General features: G+C 43.5%; 1 protein-coding gene across 1 annotated transcript in view; it reads left to right on the top strand.

The window, feature by feature from the left end:
* The first annotated feature begins 230 nt into the window (after nucleotides 1-230).
* PAK3 (p21 (RAC1) activated kinase 3) overlaps nucleotides 231-21,712 on the top strand; it is a 135,423-nt gene continuing 113,941 nt past the window's right edge. The window contains exon 1 of the mRNA XM_039361613.1: nucleotides 231-513. The gene's annotated coding sequence lies outside the window, so the exon portion shown is untranslated. The remainder of the gene's footprint in view (nucleotides 514-21,712) is intronic.

The following is a 21,712-nucleotide window of genomic DNA, read 5'->3' as shown; positions in this document are numbered from 1 at the left end:
ATTAAACGAGCCCGTTTCCCAGAGTGGCACTTGGACTGATGGACTTCAACTGCCCAGATGCACAGAAACCAAATCAGAAATAAGCCAAGCCAGGTTCACCTTAAACCGCCCCCCCCCAAAAAGAGAACGCAATAGGTCAAATCTTCCTTTGGCCCGCAGTGGAACACCTGGGGAGGAGCTGGGGCATTCGGTCACGTGTGAACGCAGCCCAGGTGTTGCCAACTCGAGCCGCGAGGCTGCGCTCCCACAAGGCACGGTCCTCTTCGTCCCGGCTGCCCCCCACGGGCGAACGCGGCCCCCGCCTCGGCCAGCCGCAGCAGCCCCCGCAGTCCAGGGGCTGAAGGAGGGAGGGGGGGCGTTCCGCTTCCGCCGGGCGGTGGGAACCACCCTGCCTCCCCCGCCCCACCCGGCTGGCTCCGGCGAGCAAGGGGGATCCCGACCGCCGGGCTTTTCCGCAACGAGGAGCTGCTGACCCGCGCCGCCTCCCGCCCGCGAAGCAGGAGAAGCCAGCAGGTTTGTGGGTTCGCCGGGGGGGGGGTTTGCTGGGGAGGAGGGGGAGCGGAGGGTCTTATTTGGGAGGAGGGGGTCGCGGGGGCTCCCTTTCCTCGCAACGGTGGTTTGCAGGCTGTCTGGTCGTGTGAATCCAGACGCAGCTGCGGAACCAGGTGTTACCCAAACGGGGGGGTGGGTCCCTTTCTCCGCAAGGTGGTTTGCAGGTTATCTGGTGGTGTGAATCCAGACAGTGTGGTTTCTGGAACCTGGTTTATTTATTGGGGCGAGGGTGGTTATTCTCTAGCTGAAGTCTGGTTTCGGTGCCTAAGGCAGGGTTGGAAGTTGGCTTTTCTCTGCAATGTGGTTTGCAGGCTGTCTGGTTGTGCGAATCCAGACAGTGCGGAACCGGGTGTTACCCAAGCGGGGTTCCGTTTGTCCCCAACGTGGTTTGCAGGTTATCTGGTTGCGTGAATCCAGACTGTGCGGAACCAGGTGTTACCCAAGCGGGGGTTCCCTTTGTCCCCAACGTGGTTTGCAGGTTATGTGGTTCTGTGAATCCACATCAGCTGTCTCCCTGTCTCCCCAATAGTTTGCAGGTTATCTGATTGTGTGAATCCAGACAGTGCGGAACATGTGTTACCCAAGTGGGGTTCCCTTTGTCCCCAACGTGGCTTGCAGGTTATGTGGTTCTGTGAATCCACATCAGTTGGCTTAATTTCTCCTCAACGGTTTGCAGGTTACCTGGTTGTGTGAATCCAGATGGAGTAGAACTAGGCATTACCCATTTCTCCGCAATGTTGTTTGCAAGTTATCTGGTTGTGTGAAGCCAGACAGTGTGGTTTCTGGAACCTGGTTTATTTATTGGGGCGAGGGTGGTTATTCTCTAGCTGAACTCTGGTTTCGGTGCCGAAGGCAGGGCTGGAAGTTGCCTTTTTCTGCTCCTTTCTTAGTTCTTGCTGTCGGGACCCCTTCCCACTTTGATGTTCTATAAGGCCAAATGATGATCTTAACCCTTGCCCTTTCCTGTCTATTACCATTTAATTTTTGTCTGGGGAGGGGGATGTGCTTTCAAACACAGCACTGGTGTGTAACCATCACCCCCTCTCCCTGTCCTCATTTTAATTTCCTAAGAGCAAACATTTACCAATCCCAGCAACATTCTTGCAAAGAAAGACAGAATTATCAGCTGGCCTTTGGCTTTGCTACAACTTAACTTTCCACTTACTTTATTTTAATTAAACCCCTTAAAACATTTTTTTTTTTAAAAAAACAACAACATGTGAGGTGGAGAAGCTGACTGCCATTAGATATAAAAGGTCCATTGGCACACTGGTGTCTCTTCCTAGAATTGGCCGTTCTTGAGTTACATCTTTGCTCCAATTGTTTGGCTCCCCGTCTAATTTGGAGCAGTTCCATTTTCATCCTGCAAGAAGGGCAGAAAAGAGATTACGAGAAGGAAAAGGTTTATCCCATGTTGGACCAGGCTTCCTTTAGTGCAGTGGTTCTCAACCTTTTTAATGCCGCGACACCCAACCGGTCGTAAGTCGAGGACTACTCAACCGGTTGTAAGTCGAGGACTACTCAACTGGTGCAGCACCGTTTGCAGAATGGGACTTTTGGCGGGCTCATCAGGGCAGAGACAGCCTGGACAATTCCTATTGGCTTTTGAAAGCCAATAGAATTAGACTCAATAGAATTAGAGAGAGTAGCACAGCTAAGGGAAGTAGCACAGCTAAGGAAAATGGGGAAAAAATGGCGGACTGCGTTGTTTGGCGACCCCTGTGAAATGGTCGTTCGACCCCAAATGGGGTCCCGACCCACAGGTTGAGAACCACTGCTTTAGTGTTTGGGGACTGGTGGTGGCCATCTGCAGTCTCTTTTTGCGTGGAGTTTCACTCGTGGTGATGACCCGGGCGTGTCTCGTGTTATTTTCTCCCTAATGGCTTTCTTCTGAGAGGTGAGGTTTTTTTTTAAGGTCTAGATCAGAGGTCCCCAACATTTTGGGCACCAGGGACCGGTTCCGTGGAGAGAGGTTTTTCTGCACACCGAAGGTGTGGTTTTGTCTGCTGCCTGCATCTCGCAGATGGGGCTTTGTGCGGACCAGTTGCTGGCATGGTGCGGACCAGTACTGGTCCACAGACCGGGGGTTGGTGACCCCTGGTCTAGATTCTCCGTCATCCCAGGCCATGGTTGTCCCAAAGGTGCTTTTTCAAAAGGCAACTGGACTTCCTTGTTTTTTGTTTCCTTGAAAACGTTTCTCTTCTCATCCCAAAAACTTCTTCAGTTCTGACTCTTCAGAACTTCAGCCCAGTTGCCTGTTGACAATCCTTTGGGATTGTCTTTTGATGCTTAACTGAGCCTGGGGTTCCATCACGTATGATTGATTCCCCCCCCCCCAAAAAAAAACCACTGAACAGCGCAGACCAGTTGAATTTTCCTGGCCAGCCAAGATCACCTCAGTGGTACCATCTGCTGGAGCTTTGACACTTAGTAGGCTTTCTAAATGGGGCATGAACTCCAAATATTTTTGAGATGGCAAGTAGACGGTGACCTGCTGGCGACAACTAGGGGCACCAGATGTCCAGGCGACGAGTCTTGTATTCCGTTTGCTGATATTTTTCTGCGTCTGACTGTCGCATTCCAATTTACTAACTCTTTGGATCAGCCTTTCTTCTGTAGGCTTGGCACCAGAGCAAAACGTAGGTTTTTTTTTTCTCCTGCGCTTTCCATAAATATAATTAGCAAAGTAGTTAACTCCAGCTTGAAAAATACTCTTTTGCTACTATTAAGCCCTGGGAACAGAATTTGCAAGATGCGGGGAGAAAGGGAGTAAATGTACTCACTAATGCTGCATCTAGTGGATTCTGTCCTTGTTTGCATCAGGAAGTAAACGAATGACCACAGAGTAAGGTCTTTTGTTGAATTTGTCTGTTTTGCAAGGTGTTGGGTGGGGTCATTGCACCTCTCCCTCCAATATTATATTAGCCTTGATTTTGCCAGCTTTTCCAAAAGCTTGCAAGAGCTTGAGTTGCTTCCATCCCCCTCACCGTCATAGCAACAATGAGTTGGCCTAGCATCCATGGCATTCGCTTTACAACCAACTATGTTGATTTAATGTCCGCTGCCAAAAAGGTCATTAAAAAAAAGGATCTGGTCATGTGATCTGCTTTAAAATCGCCACAACTGAAAAACATAATTGTGGAGCTCAATTTACAGTCATAGCTTGGGGACAATCTGCATGTGTGTAGCTGTGTAGCAATGAAACGAATTCTCAGTGGAGTCGACTTACGACCACATTTGAGCCTGAAGTTTATGTTGCTAAGCGAGACCGTTGTTAAAGTGAGTTTTGCCCCATTTTACCATTTTTCTTGCCACGGTTATTAAGTGAAACACTGCAGTGGTTAAGTTAGCAACACGGTTGTTAAGTGAGTCTGGCTTCCCCATTGACATTACTCGTCAGAAGGTCGCCAAAGGGAATCACATGACCTTGGGACACTGCAACGGTCGTAAATACGAGTCGATTGCTAAGCATCCAGATTTTGATCATGTGATTAAATGGACACTTTTTTCAATGCTGCTGTAAGTTTGGATGGTCACTAAATGTTGTTAGCCGAGGACTACCTGCAAATGCTTCATAGATTTACCTTTGTAGTTGCAGTGACATAATTCTGGGCTCAGATTTGTCATCAGCCTGGAAATTCGCAGAGCAATTTGGACTAATTACTCTTCCCCCACTCAACCTGTGCAAGTCCTTGTTAAGGTGGAGATGACAGCAGGAAGAGGTAGGATGTAAGGGTCCTTGGAGAATACAAATTGAACGAGTAAGTAAAATGTAAGATTCAGCCGTTTCCTTCCAAGTAGGAAAATGGTTTAATTAGTATGCATGTATTTATTTGAATATACTTTTTTTAAACGAAGAAGAAGAATAGAGAAAAGAAATTCTTCATTTATATTCTTTTCTCTTTTAGAGTTGCTCAGTTCCGTGATGCTTTTAATCCATCCCATTTCTTACCACCTCTGCTTTCTTTTCAGTTAATGGTATACAATTCTTATTTGGCTAATGATACCTTTTCTGGCAGGGCAAGGAAGCTTGACCCTCGCATGATAATGAACGGAAAATCAGCTACTAGCTGACTGAATGTTCAGTAGTGTTGAGTGACTGGCTGACCGGCAGCCCATTTTATGCAGGGGATGGCTGGAGTCAGTCACGGAGAGGCTGATGTTTCAATGGATGAGTCCAGGATGGTGAGGCTTAACCCTCATCATCACAAGTAGGACACAGACTTTCCAAGACGCTGTGTGTTGAAACTTTGGGTGGGGCCTGATTGAGATGACCCACCTTTCCAAGATAAAGACCAGAAGATAGAGGAAGTAGAATCTGTTTGACATATACCAGTGTCGTATACAGTATACAGACTCTGCTAAATGTACAGCACATATAGGATACAGAGGGCTGTTGGTTTGAAAGAGGGATGAAAGAATCCATCCTTGTTAGAATTAAACACCCCTCCCTCAACAGAGGGGGAGGAATAGAGGGAAAGTAAGCAGGGGGGTACCACAAGACTCCACCCTAGGCCCACTACTCTTCAATATCTTCATAAATGACTTAGATGAGGGAATAGAAGGGAACTCATCAAATTTGAGGATGACACTAAGCCAGCGGTTCTCAACCTTTGTGTGATGGCGACCCCCGTCACACGGACGCGCTGCGTGCATGCACGGCGGCGCTCCCATGTGCGGTGGCGCCCCCATGCGCTGCGTGCATGTGCGGTGGCGCCCCATGCAGGCGGCACCCCCATGCGTGGCGCACATGCACGGCGGCGCCCCCATGCGTGGCGCACATGCACGGCGGCGCCCCCATGCGCGGCGCCGCCCCCTGAGGGGGAAAAATGGCGGATCGCATTGTTTGGCGACCCCCGTAAAATGGTCGTTCGACCCCAAATGGGGTCGCGACCCATAGGTTGAGAACCGCTGCACTAAGCTGACAGGAATAGCCAACACCCCAGAAGACCAGCTCAATATCCAAAAAGATCTTGACAGACTTGAACAATGGGCCCTATCTAACAAAATGAAATTTAATGTGGAGAAAGGTTTTACACCTAGGCAGGAAAAACCAAAGGTACAAGTACAGATTAGGCGAAACCTGGCTCAAAACCAGTAACCGTGAGAGGGAACTTGGAATCCTAGTGGACGATCACTTAAACATGAGCCAGCTGTTCGCGGCAGCAGCCAAAAAAGCTAATAGAATCCTTGGTTGTATAAACAGAGGCATAGAATCAAAACAAGAGGAAAAATAATAAAATAATATAATAGCTCCTCACCTCCCATCCCAGTGACAACATGCATTAAACTAGCCATTTGATGGGCTCCATCCCGCTCTGGGTTCCCCAGGCCCACTGGCAGAACCAGGTCTTCAATGTCTTCAGAAAGAGTGTTAGGATGGGAGCCAGTCTAATCTCTGGCGGAATGAGGTTCCAGAGAGAGGGAGGCACCACGGAGAAGGCCCTTCTTCTGAGTCCTGCCAGATGTATCTCCAAAGGAGATGGGATCCACAACATTCCTTGTCTCCCCGCTCTAGTGAGTTGAGTAGATGTGACTGGCAAGAGACGATCCCTCAGATAACCTAGTCCCAAGCCATGAAGGGCTTTAAAAGGGACAACCAGCACCTTGAATTGCACCCGGAAGCAAATTGGCAACCAATGCAGCTCCCGCAGGAGAGGTGTCACATGTGCACACCGAAGTCTGCACAAAACCATGTGGGCTGCTGCATTTTGTACCGACTGGAGCTTCGAGACGCTCTTCAGGGGGAGCCCCACGTAGAGCGTGTTGCAAAAGTCAAGACAGGAGGTGACTAAGGCATGAATGACCATGAATAGGGATTGTTGGTCCAGGGAAGGGCATAACTGGCACACAATCTGCCATTGCACAAAGGCCCGCCTGGTCAGGGCTGCCATCTGCTCTTTGAGCAGGAGCTGCAAGTCCCTGAGAACCTCCAGATGACACACAAGGTCTGTTTGGGGCAGTATCACCCCATCCAAGACCAAAAGTGGCAATTCTCCATGGGCCAAAGAACCGTAAACCCAGAGTCTTGCTAGGGTTCAGTTTCAACCCGTTGATCCCCATCTATCCCCTGACAGCCTTCAGTTTTGCCTTAGTTCACTTGAGGTCTATATTGCTTCCCTCCTGGAGGAACGCAAGGGCTGACTTTTAAAAAGCCTTTAAAACACAGACTTTTTAGGAGGCAGCTTTTAATTGTGAGCAGCAATTAATTTTGAATTTTAGTAGCTGTGTTGTTACCCTGGATTTATGTTTTTATCGAAAGCTGCTGGGAGACTTTGCTACTTGGCTGCATAATAGGCTTCATGATTACACATGAACAAATCTGTTTTATTGAATGGAAAATGATAAGGAACCTCTTTCAGGGCTCTTGAAATAAGTCCACGGCAATTAAACCAAGGAGTTGATCCATGTTAGACGATCATGATGATAATAATCGTTTACATTTTATGGGAGTTCACATTTCACATACAAACTGATGGCCGTCTAGAAAGCAATGAGCTAGATATAACAATGAATAGAAAAGGTAATTTTTGTACTTTTTTTTTTTGAAAGAGTAATTTTTGAAATGCCCAAGAAATAGCAGAATCCAAAACAATAACAGCTGGAACACATTTCAAAATATAGAGATCTAATGACCGAAAGGGGTAGATTATGGGAAAAGTCTTACAGAGTCATCCCTGCAGTTATTGGTAGGTTGAGTTGAATAACAAGCAGATTAAACAAATATTTGCTAGATGATAGATAGATAGATAGATAGATAGATAGATAGATAGATAGATTATATAGGATAGGTAGGTAGGTAGATAGATAGATTATATAGGATAGGTAGGTAGATAGATAGATAGATAGATAGATAGATAGATAGATAGATAGATAGATAGATAGATAGATAGATAGATAGATATAGGATAGGTAGATAGGTAGGTAGATAGATAGATAGAGAAATGGATGATAGGTAGATATATGATATATAGATAGATACCATAGATAGATACCATAGGTAGATAGATAGATAGATAGATAGATAGATAGAGAGAGAGAGAGAGAGAGAGACAGACAGACAGACAGAGATGGATGGATGGATAGACAGACATAGAGATGTATGCATTTATGTATGTATTGGTGGATAGATAGAGACAGACAGAAAGACAGACATAAAGATGGATGGATGGATGGATAGATAGACAGACATAGAGATGTACAATATATGTATATATATATAGATAGATAGATACATAGATAGATAGATAGATAGATAGATAGATAGATAGATAGATAGATAGACAGATAGACAGACAGAGACAGATAGATAGGCAGGGAGGCAGGCAGACAATGAACTAAATATTTTGACTACAAAAAAAAATATCTTTCTTACTCAGCACATGTTACATCTTCTGATGTTATTTGGACAATTTCTCAAAGGGAGCAGCTGTCCAGAGCATATGTGGCAATCTCCTGTCCTCTCCTTATCTGGAGAACTTCCGAGGAACTGGTCTACTAGCCAATTCTTTGATCTTTGCCACAGTTGCTGGCTTTACTTTTGCAGAACCATCTTCAGTTTGCTAGGCCTCCCCTGGAAATCTTGGACTAGTTCAACAATGGACTTTTTCACTGACTGGATCCAGGGGAAGATTGGAAATGGGAGGTTTTTGGTCTCTTTCTCCACTTGTCCTGTCTGGTGGTAGCTGACTAGTTTGCATAGAAGGAGAGATTGGTAGGTGTTGTCAAAAAACTCTGAGGACATAAGAGGCAGAGATCGGATACCAGCTAGATTTTTCAGGAAACTGAGAAGTAGAATATTAGTAAGGAGAAATCTATGGGCAGTTTGGACTCAGTTCAGTTCAACATCTCTAATTCTCCCTTGATTTTTGTTGGCAAAATTTTGGATTTGTGCATGTGCTTGTCTGTGTATTAAGATCATTTGGAACATTTTTTGGTTCTCAGCTAGATGAAATTGAAGAGAGAATGAAGAGGGTGAATCCATTCCAATCGTGGTTTATTAAAAACAAATAGTAGATCAGCCAATAAGTGAAGCCAGCCTACATGGTTGCATGGAACTTGTAGTTTGAATACTTACCTAAATTATCTAACTATGTTCAGTTTTTATTTTTTCCTTTAGATTACATCTTGTACCCATTTAGCATACATTAGATCATCTCATGCATGGTATGGCAATATGGAGTTTTATATTTGTTTTTATAACAGTTTATCTTATAATGTGGATTTTCATATCTCTATATCTGTTGTTTTGATTGTTATGCACTGTTGTGCACTGTGCACAGAGTTGCTTTCTGTGAGATAGGAGGCTATAAGCGTCTGATAAATAAATCCACAGCTGTTAGCCTTACCAGGTGGATCACACAGGAACACAACCAGGTCAGCTAATTCCACTTTATTATAAAGCCACATTAACAGAATCTTGCAAGTCTGAAAGTACAACTTTCCTATCTCCTTAATCTCTGAGTAATTAAGGAAGGTCTCTTTTGATGCATTTAATCTGCCTGTTTCCTAAGTAGCATCTGCGGATACAGCCTCCTACATACCATTTCCATAGTACAGATACTTAGACTTTAAATCTTCCAGTGATTGGCTTGGAGCCACTTGATTTAGGAGATTCCAGAATGCTCTTCTGGTGCTTGACATTTGGGGATCCATATTATTGAGCTGCAATAGGGCAACTAACCAACCACAGTTTTCCTTGTCTTGTCATTCATCACCTTGTCAGCGCTACAAATTAACATAACTCTCATCTGTACAAGATATGTCTATAAATCGGGTGTCCTCCGATTGAACTAGCCATAAATAATAAACTCATTTTGGACTATAACAAAACAACGACAGGATGTGAGCTACTGATGTTTGAATAGTAAGAAACCAGATTTCAGACTGCTAGTCTCATGAAGTCAGAATAAGACGTGTTGACTTAAAACATATCCTTTCAGGCACCGTGTTTGCAGCTTTGTGTATGCTTGTATGTTGTGTCTGTTGAAGCAGTGGTTTTGTTAATATTTAATAGACCTGGGCCAGCTTTATCTCTTGGTGAGAAACAAAATGCAGAGAAGAGCAACAAAGATAATAAGGGGTCTGGAGGCTAAATCATATGATGAATGATTGAGGGAACTAGGTATGTCTAGTAGTCTAACGAAGAGAAGGACTAGGGGTGACAATGATAGCATCTTCTAGTATTTGAGGGGCTCTCAGAGAGAAGAAGGGGTTGACCTAGCCTCCAAAGTATCTAAGGGGAAAAGAAGAAGTAATGGACAGAAGATCATTAAAGAGAGATCTAACCTAGAACTAAGGAGAAATTTCCTGATAGCGAGAACAATCAACCAGTGGAAGGGCTTGCCTCCAGAAGTTGTGGAAGCTCCATCACTGAAGGCTTTCAAGAAGAGACTGGACAGCCACTTGTCCAGAATGGTAGGGTCTCCTGCTTGAGCAGGGGGTTGGACCAGAAGACTTATAAGATCTCTTCCAACCCTATTATTCCATGTTCTACATAGACATGTGTACGTTCATAAATAAATGTGTGACTCTTTTCAGGAGTTAAATGTCTATGGAGATTCTCAGTCATCCAGGTGATGGTTGTAAAAGCACCACTGGGACTTTTTGGGAGTTGAGCATGGTGACTGGCTTATCAAGCTTTGAAAAGGAATTCCTAACATTTGTTCAAGGGATGGGACTCCTGCAAGAGTTAAATGATGTCTCCACAACACGGAGGAAGTTCATCTTGGAAGATGCTGATTTTCATTGAGTTTATGGCAAATTCAAGGGTTGGATGACTGCTTTGGGAATTAGGCTGCAGGAAGAGATGGCCCTGGACAAGATGGTCCTTCTGTCTTTTTACAAAAGGGCCGGGAGGTGGAAGGAAACCACCAGTACCATCACCAGAAATAGAACAATTTGGAATCCTACCAGGCTTATAAAAAGGGTGTACTCACATTTGCTTGTTAGCTTGACTCGTGGGGCCCCAAAATAAACACAGACGTGTGTGCGGGACTGGAGATGGAGAGGTGGGCTATTCATCTCCTGTAAAGAAAGAGGCCCATTCAAGATGCTGCTTGAAGTGTTGCCCTTGGAGTCAAGCTTTGCTTCTATGAAGAGAAGCTTTGTTGCTAGCTTAGAGGTATTTATTTCTTGAGAAGCAAGCTGGCCAGCCCCGTCTGCTGCACAGTCCCCCCTGCCAGGGGCTCCCTCCGAGGAAAGCCCTTCTCATTTTCAAAAAGGAGGCTGTAGAACACACCAAGCAGAAGGAGCTTCTGAAAAGACCTGGAGACGCCAACCTAAAGGCTGGGTTCCGAAAATGGGAGGACAGAGTAACTAATCAGTAAGGACTTTGCTATCAGATTAGAATAATACGGAATTAACAAAGAACATCGAACGACAAGATTGAAAGGGGCTTTGGAGGGGATTATTGATTTTCACCCATAATAATCAAGAGGTGTGGGTTTAGAGCAGGGTCCTTCAACCTGGGCAGCTTTAAGAGGTGTGGACTTCAACTCCCAGAATCCCCCTGCTTTGAGACCCTTTAAACTCTACTTTGGAACTAGAAAAAAGCTTGAAGCTCCCAGAGACCACAGGTTGCCCATTTCTGCAGCAGAAGACTGTTTTCTGGAAAAAAAGGGGCTAAGAAGCTCCATAATAAACGTGTCCTAAAAAAAACCAAAAGCAGGATGACTCATATATGTTTATCTTGCCAGCTTTTCAAACGCCAGCTTGGAGGTGGAGGGGAAGAAAAATAGGGTCATAACCCAGAAGCCAAAAATTGGGTGGCCCAGTCAGAGGGTTCTTCCCTTATGATCCTTTCCCAAAGCTTAAAGCGTGTCATGCCTTTTTGGATTGTATCCGTTACCTGAAACAGCTGCAGCTTTGTAAGAGGACAAATACCCATATTGCAAATCCTTCCTTCCTTCCTTCCTTCCTTCCTTCCTTCCTTCCTTCCTTCCTTCCTTCCTTCCTCCCTCCCTCCCTCCCTCCCTCCCTCCCTCCCTCCCTCCCTCTCTTACTCTCTCTCTTTCCTTCTCTCTTTCTCTCTTTTCTCTTCTTCCCTTTGTGGCAGACATATCCAGCACATCTTCCTTCTCCTACTTTTCCCACAACAACGACAATCCTGTGTGGTAGGTTGGGCTAAGAGAGAGGGACTGGCCCAAAGTCACCCAGCTGGCTTCCATGGCTAAGGCGAGACTAGAATTCACAATCTGCCACTTTCTAGCCTAGTGTCCTTGTCCACCACAATAGGATAAACAAAAGAAAATCTTTTTCTTCCCACTTTTGAAGCAAAACATCGCTCAGGTTGGACTTATTTATTCAGGTTTATGGAAAACCACGATACTGGGAGGGCGGTGTGTGTGTGTGTGTGTGTGAAATAATTTGGAGAAGTGCTTTTTGGAAACCGAGAAGAAGGTAATCCGCCAATGGGTTTATCCTCTGTTGAACTGAAGGAAGCACATTTAGTTCGTTAAGAGGGAGAGACAACAAGCAATGAGATGGGTCTTTCCTCCTTCCTCCCCCCCCCCCCAAAATCAAAGCCTGCAAGTTGCCTTCTCCAGCTGTCGGTCACCCCCCACCTACCCCCGTTATTGAATGCAACAATTCTCTTTATGCGGGTGATAATTAGAACCCCTATTACCATGGAAAGCGGCCAACCTGTCACTAATGTTCTGGATGGCCTGGCATTCATAAAGCCCAGTGAAGGCTCTTCTCAAGGCTGAGACCTTGAGAGGAGCAGATGGCACATAGGAAGCCTGGCCTTGCATTAGCATGAGAATAGCACGTGTGTGTGTGTGTGTGCGTGTGTGTGTGTGTGTGTGTGTGGCATTTCCTTAAGGCCACACGTTCTGTAGCCTTCTGCATCCTTTTCGCTGTGGGCCCCAAGGAAGAGAAGAGTGTTTGGAATTTAATTTGGAATGGCTGCCTGTCTTTGCCTTATCATGCTTCCCTTTGCTTGGTGCAAATGGGTCCCTCCTTTAAAATCTCTCTCTCTCTCTCTCTCTCTCTCTCTCTCTCTCTCTCTCTCTCTCTCTCTCTCTCTCTCTCTCTCTCTCTCTGTGTCTCTGTGTGTCTGTGTGTGTGAGTGAAAGGGAAGAATCCATGATTCCCTTTGGAGAGAGTGGATGCAATTTCCTTTAGAGTTGAGGACAAAGAAAGACAAGAGCGTTGGCTTAAGAAAAACTTTCCAGAATATAGAATAACAGCATTCAAATTTACAATGGACTCTCCGTTGCAGCTACACACAATCCATATTTGAAGTTTTGACAGCTGGGTCTCTTCCCCCAGCGGTCACGTGGGTGCTTGGCAACCAGCCTGCATTTACAGCTGTTTGTAGCTTCCTGTAGTCATGTGATTGGGTTTTATGACCCATTTTACGATCTATCTATCTATATGACAATTTTGTCAAAAACTGGCGTTTATTTCCATTTTTCAGCAAAAACAGCCTGAAAAGAATCATTGGTCCACTTAACTAGACCAGGGGTCCCCAAACCCCGGTCTGTGGACCAGTACCGGGCCACGGCATGCCAGCAACCTGTCTGCACAAACAAGGGAAAGCCCCATCTGCGGGATGCAGGTAGCACACAAAACCACACACGCTCCGGTCCACGGAAAAAACCTCTCTCCACGGAACCGGTCCCTGGTGCCCAAAAGGTTGGGGACCTCTGGACTAGACCATGGTGTTCAATCGATTAACTGCCACAAAAGAGGCCATAAAGTTGGGTGACCAGATTTACAACCATCACAACTTATAAATGTGAGGGGCAGGTTCCGTTACAGTCATAACCTGAGGACTGTCTCTAGAAATAGAGGCCCTTGCGAGTAAAATGAAGGAAACATCCAACAGAGTGAGTAACAGGCTTATCAACTGTGTTCATGCAGCCTGCTTAACCTAGTCAGCAAAAGACTTGGTGGCATTTGCACAGTTGGGTAATCTTGGTTAATTATAGGTGCCAATCCAAAAAGTGGTTTAATTCACTGAGCACCTATAAAGAACGGTTGCTGGAGTTGGGCATGTCTAGCCTAATGAAGAGATGGATCAGAGATGACATGATAGCAGTGTTCCAATATCTCAGGGGCTGCCCCAAAGAAGAGGGAGTCAAGCTATTCTCCAAAGCACCTGAAGGCAGGACAAGAAGCAACGGATGGAAACTGATCAAGGAGAGAAGCAACCTAGAACTAAGGAGAAACTTCCTGACAGTTAGAACAATTAACCAGTGGAACAACCTGCCTCCAGAAGCGGTGAATGCTCCAATACTGGAAGTTTTTAAGAAGAGACTGGACAGCCATTTGTCCAAAATAGTATAGGGTTTCCTGCCCAAGGGGGTTGGACTAGATGACCTTCAAGGTCCCTCCCAACTCTGTTATTCTCTTTTCTCAATGTTCATCCGTTCCCAACAGGCTTCAGCCAGTTTGTCCAGACTGAGAAGCTAAGCAGGCTCGCCTCTGACTAACATTTGGATGGGAGATTTGCTGAGGACATCTGGGTCTTAAAGATAAGCTGGGATCTTATTCACTTAGAAAACAGTTGCCATGTGGAAATCGATTTCGTTCTGCTTAAACTCATTTGGCTTTCTTAGCAGTCTACTCTCTTGAGCTATCAGAAAGAAGAAAGCAGTGCTTCCTCAGGCTATTTTTGATTAGCAATGCATACATTTAATTAGGAAAAGGCAGAAGTCTAGGATGGGGAACTAACTGGATTGGGAAGAATATTAGTTCATCAGGCCTTGAATGTTAGCCAGCAGGACGATGGATGAGGCAGCCATAAAGGCAAAGACAGGTTTAGGAAGCCTCAATGGAATCATGTTTTCTAAGATATGGGAAGAATTTGTGGTATCCTTCTGTACTGGCCAAAGTCTGCCCCCAGGGCTACATCCATTTTGGGTGGCCAGAAGGACACAAACTGGAACAAGTTTTCAGGGGGCATTTAGAAGGTGACCTGTGTCCTTTGAGCTTCTGCAATGGTAAGGAATTACAGGCTGTCCTCGAATTATCACCTCAACTGAGCCCAGAATTTCTGTAGCTAAGCAAGACAATTGTGAGGTAAAATGGGCTCCATTTTATGACTTGCCCCTGTTGTTGAGTGAATCACCACAGCTAAGTCAATAGAACGATTGTTCAGTGAAACTGGCTCCCCCCCATTGGCTTTGCTTGTCAGAAGTTCGCAAAAGTGGATCACAAGACCCCGGGACACAGCCGTCGTCATAAATATGAACCACTTGCTAAGCGTCTTGAGTTTTGATCACATGACCACTGGGATGCTGCAACAGGCAACAGTTATAAATGTGAAAAACGGTAATAACTCAACTTTTCCAGGGCCGTTGTAACTTCTAACTGTCACTACATAAATAGTTGTAAGTTGAGGTCTAATTGTATCTCATCTTGTGACTCCACCAAGTCCCATGTTCTTTTGTCCCTGCTCACTCTGGATACCTTGAGGTCTAACCAAAGGAAGCTGGGGCATTGCTGCAGCTCTAGCAAGAATTGGCACCTTCTGACTGCACATGAAGTATTAATACCACTTTACAATGCCTTAGTAAGGCCACACTTGGAATACGGCATCCAGTTTTGGTCACCACGATGTAAAAAAGATGCTGAGACTCTAGAAAGAGTACAGAGAAGAGCAACAAAGATGATTAGGGGACTGGAGGCTAAAACATATAAGGAACGGTTGCTAGAATTGGGTATGTCTAGTTTAACGAAGAGAAGGACAAGGGGGGATATGATAGCAGTATTCCAATATCTCAGGGGCTGCCATAAAGAAGAGGGAATCAAGCTATTTTCCAAAGCACCTGAAGGCAGGACAAGAAGCAATGGTGGAAACTGATCAAGGAGAGAAGCAACTAGAACTAAGGAGAAACTTCCTGACAGTTAGAACAATTAACCAATGGAACAACCTGCCTCCAGAAGTGGTGAATGCTCCAACACTGGAAGTTTTTAAGAAGAGACTGGACAGCCATTTGTCTGAAATGGTGTAGGGTTCCTGCCTGAGCAGGGGGTTGGACTCAATGACCTCCAAGGTCCCTTCCATCATCATCATCATCATCATCATTATGTAAAAGCAGTATTTGTTTTTCCTTTAAATTGTATTAAAAACTTTAAAAAGAAATTAAAAATGAATATAAAAAATGGAAAGGAGAGAGAAAGACAGACAGAGAGAGAAGAAAAACAAAAGTGCATAAGGAAAAGATAAATAGAGGAAGCTTCTGATTTTCTTTGCAACAAATACAAGTATGATGACAAAATTATCTCTTGCTCTGTGGTTATAAAAAAGAAAGAAAGAAAGAAATGCTCTCTGTTTTCTATTATCTAGGGGTTTTTTTTCCTCATCATCAAAACCACCAATCACACATTTGTATTTTTCTGTTTCCTGCAAAAAATATACAAGGGGTTTTCAGTCAGCCGTGAATGTAGATATTGTTTTTTCTCTTATCAGAGAAGTAAATTTAACCATCTTCGCCATCCATTAATATAAAAGCAGTTTGGAAAGGCAGGGAATTAAATAAAAAGATGGTAGGAGAATTCCTCACGCAGAGGCTAGAGAGTCTCTAGTTGGATGGGACCTTGGAGATCATTGAGCCCAACCCCCTGCTCAGGCAGGAAATCTGGCCTATACCATTTCAGACAAATGGCTGTCCAGTCTCTTCTTAAAATCTTCCAGTGTTGGAGCATTCACCACTTCTGGAGGCAGGTTGTTCCACTGGTTAATTGTTCTAACTGTCAGGAAGTTTCTCCTCAGTTCTAGGTTGCTTCTCTTCTTGATTAGTTTCCATCCGTTGCTTCTTGTCCTGTCTTCAGGAGCTTTGGAAAAATAGCTTGACTCCATCTTCTTTGTGGCAACCCTTGAGATATTGGAAGACTGCTATCATGTCCCCCCCTCGTCCTTCTCTTCATTAAACTAGACATACCCAATTCCAGCAATTGTTCCTTATATGTTTTAGCCTCCAGTCCCCTGATCATCTTTGTTGCTCTTCTCTGTACTCTTTCTAGCTTTGGTCTAATCTGATAGAGCTATTGGAAATGGATTTCAGTCGAAAAAAAAAAACGTTAACCATTTCTAGAAGACCATTCTGCAAACACTTGGTAGAACATTTTGAGTGAATGCAGACAACATATTTAATGCCCGTTCTGAATTAACAAAAGAAAACTGCTGTATTCATCTAACCTGCTGCGCCCAGGCCAATAATCTATGTACAGAGTACAGAGATAGCCTTAAAAAAGAAATTCAACAGCTGTTAAGCAAACACCAGCTGAAACCCAGAAGGTAAGACTGAGTGAGAAAGAAACTAAAGTTTGACCTGCTTTGATTCATCTTGGTATAAGAGGAGGAAGAGAGAAACTGTTTGCTATGTCAGGCTTTCAGATTTCTGTTATATCACGCAACAATAAAAATGAGTTCCAGTGGTCTTGATGTAGTTTACTTCCTGATGGACCAGACATCTGATTGCTCAGGGTGATGGCTGGTATTTCTACAGTATGCTGAATTGCAAACAACTTAGCCAGATAGTCGACATAGGTGTATTGTAACCCAACTATATGTCAACTGATACTTAATTCAGTATGTGAAGCTCTGCTACTTAAGTGTGCACGGCAATTTGCCAGATGTTCACACTGAAGTAAATCCTAGTTTGTTCAGTGGGACACTGGATAAACATGTATGGGATCGAGGCCTTGCGTATTTTGGTATCTACAGGTACTGACCATGGTGCTGAATTCAGAAATTTTCATTCCTGACAGCAATTCATTGGATAGGTGTGACTTGGATTCAAGTACAAATTGCTCTTGTTTGATCTCATTGCCTGGCCAAAGGCCTGGGGCTAAAAATAAAGTCTTCTTCAGATTGCTGTAGATTCCTTTTTATTATATGGACCTCTTTGCACTCTTTTCTTGGCAAAAATATAGAAGTAGCTAATTGTTAGAGTTTTACAGCTTTCCAGCGCAAAAATAAGCTTAAAAAATAAGTACACATTCAAAATAAGCAGAAGGCATAGCTTAGAAAAACTTTATTCTATCTATCTATCTATCTATCTATCTATCTATCTATCTATCTATCTATCTATCTATCTAAACATGATACATATAGTTTTATTCAGCTCTGGGGAACATCAACAACTCTTAACTTGACGATCAGAAAAAACATTAGAGAAGATTAAGACATGCCCAGACCTAGGCTGGATCACATACCTCACATAACCAATACTGTGTCTTAATCAAAAAACAGTTCTCACTGGCTGGTTTGTTGCTATGGCTATTTCAGTTGAAAAAAAATTCTTACACAGTGACACTAATCATGACTTTCTTCCAGAAAACATTTCTGTTTTACTAGCTGACAACTCTAGGAGTTTGTGATGGCCTTCCATCTTAATACTGGTCAGACTATTCTAGACTCGAATAGCTTTTTGAATAGCTTTACCAAAGAGTAAAGATGTAATATTTCTGAATATATATATTTTTTTCTCAAATTATTCTCTGCTTTAGCAATAACCTCTGGAAGGCAGTAATCATATAACAAGTAGAGACTAGAGATGGAGTGCCAAGAAGGTCCTGCTTCATATATCTATTAATCTTCATAGATGCAGGGTCTTAGCTGCCAAGTTTATGTCCAATGGGATAAAAATACTTCCCCTTCTATAATTTAAAAACTGAACAGTTGGGAAAATTGAAAATATTTACCGTGTTGCTTTGGTTACTTGCTTTTGGGGATTTATAGATAAACACTTCCCATTCAGGAGCAAAAGACCAGGACCGAATGTGAAGTTTCAGTTCAGAAGATTTATTTCTCAAGCCTATAGACAAGAATCTAGTCAACCAAGTTTCAGTACTAAACTGACTCCAAATAAGGATTAACAGAATTCAAGTAGAGTTGGACTTGGACCATTTGTAGGAACATAATGAATCTAGGCTGATGACTTGCTTAATTCCCTCCCCCAGCTCTGCCTGCTCTTTTCATACAGTATCCACCTGCTGGATCTTTACAGCCCAGTAGAAGACAGAAACAAATTTACCTATCACTAAATTAGGAGGAAGGACCAAATATTTCTTTTTCTTTTCAAAACAAATATTGGGGCCCCAGAGGAGGAGAAATATTTTCTCTTCTTTTATTTTCTGTTGCATCCTTTTACGTTAATTGAAACTATCTGGTACTGCAGATAGTCTTCCTTTTTTTTATTTCATCAGCTTTAGAAACCATTTGGGGGAATAAAACTGGGAAGGAATGATTGAACATTTTTCTTTATCATTCACAGCTTACTTCAAAACCATTAAGCAATATTTCACAATCTGCTTTATCCTAATTTTTCAGGGTCTTGGGGGGAAAATGAGATTAGAAAATGGAATCCTTTTCTCTTTCTCTCTCTCTCTCTCTCCCGCCTCCCATTTCTTTTTCCTAACCTTCTTATCTATACCTGTGTAAAAGTATTCTCGGAATCTGGGAAGAAAAGGAGGTGGTTTAAAACATGGCAAATGAGAAACAGATGGTTATTTCAGCCTTATCTGTTAAGTAAGGCTTCTGTCTGCTACAGAGTTGATGGGAAAGAAATTCAAGCAATTTGCAGAGTCCCTACTTTAATGTAGCTTTAGTAAATGAGGATTGGAACATTCTTATCTAGTTTCCAAGATCTAGCAAACTTACCGTTTTTTTTTGTGGCTCTAATTTGATGGATGAGTTGTTTGCTGCTGCTGTTGTTCAGTTACCAAGTTGTGTCAAACTCTTTTTTTAAAAAGATATTTTATTAGGTTTTAGAAGGATAGGGGAAGGGTGGGGACGATACGGGTTCGGGAATGGGGTTGGGGTAGGGGTAGGTACAAAAATGGGGTTACCCTCAACAATAATTCCACGCTTTAGCAAGCAGACTGTCGTCCGGATACAAATATTAAATAGCAGTAATTAATATAATGGTAAATAGCTATAGTCAATAACAGTAATCATAAAAATATTAGTTAATCCATAGATATCATTCAACACAAGTTGTGTCAAACTCTTGATGAACCCCATGGGCCATAGCACCCCAGGCCCCCCATCCTCCACTGTCCCCCAGAGTTTGCCAAATTCATGTTCATGGTGTCGATGACACTATTTAATCATCTCATCTTCTGCCATCCTCTTCTCCTTTTGCCTTCAATCTTTCCCAACACCGGGGTCTTCTCCAATGAGTCCTGTCTTATCCTTAGGGAGAAAGTATTTGAGCTTCAGCTTCAGTATCTGTCCTTCCAAAATACAGCCAGGGTTGATTTCCCTTTGGACTGACTGATTGGATCTCCTTGCAGAACAATGGACTCTCAAGAGATTTGGGATAAAGCTTGGTTTTTGAGCTGCCTGCTGCTTCTAGGAGTCTGACAAGCTAGCTAGGAGAAAAAAACTAACCCCGTAGAAGCTAAATAGATTTGGGGCGGTCCACAAGTAGAACAGAACCCTGGAAATTAGGTCAGGTTATTTCTCTACTCTTCAGTCATAAACCCTTTGTGGGGAATTTTGCAAAGAGGCAGTCACTTCAGAAAGCAGTGAAAAGGAGAAAGGTTATCTTTCTGCCAAAAACCCCAATAGTTTTGTAAATTTGTAGGGAGTTTCACTTCTGCAAGAAAATGTTGGTGTTACTTGAGCTAAAAATGGTTTGCCTCTCCTTTCCTTCAATTTCTACATTGTGTAATACATAAGTGAAAAACTTGAAAAATAAAAGATCCCTTGGACCACTATGTTTACCATAATACTTCTGCCTTTTTCTCCTCCATGGATTTTTAATTTTTAAAACTCTATAGAAAAATCCCGCTAGGCAATAAAATAACAACCTAACAGAGTTGGAAGGGACCTTGGAGGTCTTCTATTCCAACCCCGTGCTCAAACAGGAGACCCTATATCACTCCAGACAAATGGTTGTCCAGTCCCTTCTTAAAGTGATGGAGCACCCACAACTTCTGAAGGCAACTTCTATTCCACTGGTTAATTGTTCTGTCAGAAAACGTCTCCTTAGTTCTAGGTTGCATCTCACCTTGATTACTTTCCATCCACTACTTTTTGTGTCACCTTCTGGTGCTTTGGAAAATAGGCTGAGCCCCTCTTCTTTGTGGTAGCCCCTCAAATATTGGAACAGTGCTGTCATGTCCTTCTTTTCACTAAACTAGACATATCCTATTCCTCCAACCGTTCTTCCTAGGTTTCAGCCTCCAGCCCACTAATCATCTTTGTCTCTCTTCTCTGCACCCTTTCCAGAGTCTCAACATCTTTTTTTTTATATATCGTGGTGCCAAAACAGGATGCAGCATTCCAAGTATGGTCTTCCCAAGGCATTATAAAGCGGTGGTATCACTTCTCGTGATCTAGATTCTGTCCCTCTGTTAATACAGCCTCAGATTGTATGGGCAGAGATGGCAGAACACAAATCTAATAAATAAAATAAATAAAAATATAATAAAATTTGCCCTGGAGACCATTTATCTTACCATGTGAAGTTTACAGGATGTTATTCAGGCTATTGCAGTAATTTCTCCTTTGCAATTGTCATTTCTCTAATGAGGAGCTGGGAAAGGTTTTCTGTCCAGTGTGCTGAAGTTTAATTAAAGGAAACCCTTTGCACGGGACCTAACAAAGAGATCTCCCTTGTAGCTGCACAGGAGATTATGCTGTCTGTTGGTGCTGCCGCGTTGCTAAATTGGTGCAAATTGAGAGATTGCTGTTGGAAACCTGATTTTATTTTTCTTTTATAGAGGGGAACTGAAAGATTCGAAGCAAAAAAAGACTTGATGTTTCTCTTATGGCTTGCCTCTTGCGTTTGCGTATGCGTGCGTGTGTGTGTGTGTGTTTGTGTGTAGAACGAAAAGGGAGGGATGTGTAATAGCAAACGAGCTCAGAGAAATCCAAAGGAAATTTTCAAGCATTCTCAGAATAAGCTAGCAAAACGAAGGTCTCTGTTTGCAGGGAAGTAGAACACTTGAGAAATTTTAAAGCAGATCTAGGCAGGACATTAATTACAACTCACTGGGAAAGAAGCCAATATCCTGATAAAATGGGGTCACTTCCTGCATTTTACAGGCAGGGAAGTCCATTTTGCTGAGGAAAGATTGAGTTAGTTTCCTGAGCGAGTCGGGATGCCAAGCACAATGCACCCTGCTCACTCCTATAAGCATGCTTGGAATCAATATCGTAATAAAATGACTCTCTTGAAACGGAGCTTTACAAGCT

The sequence above is a fragment of the Crotalus tigris genome, unplaced genomic scaffold (genome assembly GCF_016545835.1).
Source record: "Crotalus tigris isolate CLP2741 ecotype Arizona unplaced genomic scaffold, ASM1654583v1 scf7180000019309.743544, whole genome shotgun sequence".
In the NCBI taxonomy this organism is placed as follows: domain Eukaryota; kingdom Metazoa; phylum Chordata; class Lepidosauria; order Squamata; family Viperidae; genus Crotalus; species Crotalus tigris.
Note: the sequence above shows the minus strand (reverse complement) of the source record. Positions and strands in the feature narration are given on the sequence as shown.